Source organism: Triticum dicoccoides, chromosome 5B (assembly GCF_002162155.2).
Source record: "Triticum dicoccoides isolate Atlit2015 ecotype Zavitan chromosome 5B, WEW_v2.0, whole genome shotgun sequence".
NCBI lineage: Eukaryota > Viridiplantae > Streptophyta > Magnoliopsida > Poales > Poaceae > Triticum > Triticum dicoccoides.
This window is the reverse complement of record NC_041389.1, coordinates 323,122,733-323,126,706: the sequence shown is the minus strand read 5'-3', so window position 1 is coordinate 323,126,706 and position 3,974 is coordinate 323,122,733.

Genomic DNA, 3,974 nt, shown 5'->3' with positions numbered 1-3,974 from the left:
GTGGGCGCCAAATCACCTTATCCCCGGGAAGCTCCCTTGTCCTGAGCTGCAAAACCTCAGCCCCTCCTCCATGGCGCCCCCCACCACACCAATTTCACAGCCGCCCTCCTCCCTAATGCCGGAGATGATGTCCATTTGCCGTCGTGCACTGGGCCGTGTGCCTCTTACTCTGTGCTGCTGGAGCTACCTCGACGACGGCCGCGTGAATCATACCGGAGCCGATTCACCCCGTCGTTGTTCACGGAGCCGAAGCGGCTCCAACTTTGGATCCGTCCAGAGTCCCGGCGCTGCTTCCCCGTAGCCGCCAAACGTCGCGACATCGTTGTTTCCCTGCCGCCGGTCGCCACCGCAACCGCGCCGGCCTCACCGACTCGGCAGATGGACCTACCTACTTCACCATGCCGCCAGATAGGTCGCACCCTCATCTCAAATCACTTTATTTAGGCGTCAGTTGTCTGAATTTTTATTCTGGGCCAACCGATTCCCAATGGGAAGCAGCACCCCTCGAGGCGGCGGAGCTCCTAGGCTGCCGGTTTGCTGGTGTCTAACGTATGGGTGCGGGGCCGCAAGTTCTCCGCCGAAGCAGCGCTTAGATGGCTATCTTAGAGTTGTGTGGGTTGAAGGTATTGTCGCCGCCGTATCTGGATGACGGGGAGTCTTTGTGGATTGGCCCGGGGGTAGACACATGTACTCTGTACTATCCCCCATATGAATACAATCAAAAGCAGGAGGTAGGGTTTTACCTCCATCAAGAGGGCCCGAACCTGGGTAAAACCTGTGTCCGTGTTACCATCGCTCCAAGACGCCTAGCTTAGGACCCCTACTAAGAGATACGCCAGTTTTGGCACCAACAATGATGAATCCTCTTCACCCCACAAGGTCCTTGCTCTAACTTGGCATGTGATATGGGTACAACATGCATATAATGTCCTGGAGTGTATCTACTCTGATGTAATGCCATGTGCATAGCATGATGATCATGCATGTAAATATGTCATGCCTTCCTGTTTTTCAGTACCTATTCCATTCAAACATGTTTTCAAATTCAAGTATTGTCGTTCTACTCTATCGCAATGCCATCTGCTTAATTTGGACATCATGCTTCTGAATATCTTATGCATTGTTATTCATCAGTATGTACTTCATCTGTCTACCATACCATGTTTTTTTACATTGAAGTGTTGTTCTAGTGCTCTGTTGCAATGATATCTTAGTTTCCCAATCATACACGTGTATGTTGCCTTAGTTTTTTTCTGTACGTATTCCGCTAGCATACAGTTTTACATTCAACTAGTGTTTTTTGCTGTATTGTCCTGTCGTATCCCTAGCTCTTACACCATACTCCCTCCGTTCGGGTTACATGTTGCTGAAATGGATAAAAAAGGATGTATCTAGAACTAAAATACACCTAGACCCATCCATTTTTTTCGGATGGAGGGAATACATGTCAATATGTCATGCCTTTCTATTCTTCAGTACCTATTCCATCTCTCTGCTGTAGCATGTTTTATAATTAAAGCATCATTCTTCTATACAAGGCATGCAAGGGGAAGACAACTATGTTAGAATCTGAAGGGTTACAAACAAGGCCTTTGCAAAAGATCCAAACGCCAGGAGATAATAAACCAACTCCAGTTTTTATAGATACTGCTCCAGCACAGAGAAACCCAACTCCTACTGATAATAAGCAGATTCCAGTGGCCAATGAACTAGTCCGCTCCAGTCCAGCAAAAATATGTCAACTCCATTCTTTGAAGCGTGTGCGTATCCTTGCATCATGAAATTTTATAGCATGCTGATCATATTTTCTGCATGTTTCTTACCCATCTCTCTTTTAGAAAATAAGCTTAACAGATAGAAGAATTTCTGCACTGGTATCGTATGTGAGGAAAGATTCTTGCAGGAATTCTCTGTGCTCCAATGAAGATGTAAGTACCTATTGTATATCACTATATTTTTACATCAGCATGTATTTTGTTAATCGGCATGAATCCAACCTTTATTTGATCTAAATTTAGTTGTAGCAAAATGTATGATTAAAGGCCACAATGTTGATTTTTGTAAGGAAAACTGCCTGGTAGTTTTGCATCCTGAGCTGCATGAGTGTACTATCTCATATCAGTGGGTTTGAATAATTGGTTCTGCAGTGGGTTTTCAGTGTTTTTTTACTGTGTTGTCATGTCGTATCCCTAGCTCTTACATCATACTCCCTCCGTCCGGATTACATGTCGCGGAAATGGATAAAACTGGATGTATCTAGAACTGAAATACGCCTAGACCCATCCATTTATTTCCGATGGAGGGAATACATGTCAATATGTCATGCCTTTCTATTCTTCAGTACCTATTCCATCTCTGTTGTAGCATGTTTTATAAGTGAAGCACCATTCTTCTATATAAGGCATGCAAGGGGAAGACGACTATGTTAGAATCTGAAGGGTTACAAACCATGTCTTTGCAAAAGATCCAAATGCCAGGAGATAATAAACCAACTCCATTTTTCATAGATACTACTCCAGCACAGAGAAACCCAACTCCCACTGATAATAAGCAGATTCCAGTGGCCAAAGAACTAGTCCGCTCCAGTCCAGCAAAAGAATGTCAACTCCATTCTAAGAAGCGTGTGCGTATCCTCGCATCATGAAATTTTATAGCATTCTGGTCATATTTTCTACATGTTTCTTACCCATATCTCTTTTAGAAAATAAGGTTAAACGATAGAAGACTCCTCCATTGGGATCATATTCGAGGAAAATATCTTGCGGGAATTCTCTGTGCTCCAATGCTGATGTAAGTACCTGTTGTATATCACTATATTTTTACATCGGCATGTATTTTGTTAATCGGCGTGAGTCTAACCTTTATCTGATCTGAAATTAGTTGTAGCAAAATATTAAAGGCGCCAATGTTGTTTTTTTGTAAGGAAAACTGCCTGGTAGTTTTGCATACTGAGCTGCATGAGTGTACTATCTCATATCACGCACATTACTGAATTGTTGTGCTTCTCTGGTTGCCCATTCATTCATTGTGTCAATGTTGCTTTCATATTACCTTACCTGGCTGATGATAGTTGTGCCATATTGTGTTAATTTGGTGTAGGCTTGTTGCCCAAATGTTCGTTGTGTCAATGTTGCTTTCCTATTGTCTGACTTGGGCAATGATAACAATGTTGGTGTGTTAATTTTGTGCAGGCTAATGCCACAAAGACATGGTTTGCTTGAGAGAGATCATAGTCTCTAGCAAGATGTATAAATCATACCATCCATATGGTGTATAGATCATATGTATAGATCATAGTCTTCGAGAGAGAGTGTTGCTTCTTTGTCTCTCTTGCTATTTGTTTGGTTTATTGTGTGCTTGTTTGATACCTTATGTCCTTGTGTGAGATACTTGTATGATCATGTGTTTGATCATATGCTACTTTAATGTTTGCTTGGATGATATTATCTCTTATATTCATATATGATCATTCACTTTCCTTGGTGATGAGTGCATGCTTTTAATTGCTATCATTTTGAGTGCTCCACCAAGATGTATGTGACATGGAAGAGTAACCCATGATACTAATCGATTGTGCATTTGCGTTCAAAAGCAAGTCTTAAATAATGCACAAATTTAGGGGGGGAGCTCTTGTTTATCACATACTTCTCAAAGCGACGATGTACTTCAATCTTATTATCATTTGTCGAAGATTTGATCTATATGTTGTCATCAATTACCAAAAAGGGGGAGATTGAAAGTGCAACTATCCTTGGGTGGTTTTCGTAATTATTTACAACATATAGCTCATTGAACTAATGCTATTTCAAGATGAATATTTCAGGAAAGTTTAATGATTGGCATGACATGGACTAGGAACGTGGACCCCTCAAAATGCTAAGGGCACATATTGGCTCAAGCTCAAGACTCTACATTTTACTTCTAGTGATCCAAGATCACATTGAGTCCATAGGAAAAGCCAATACTATTAAAAG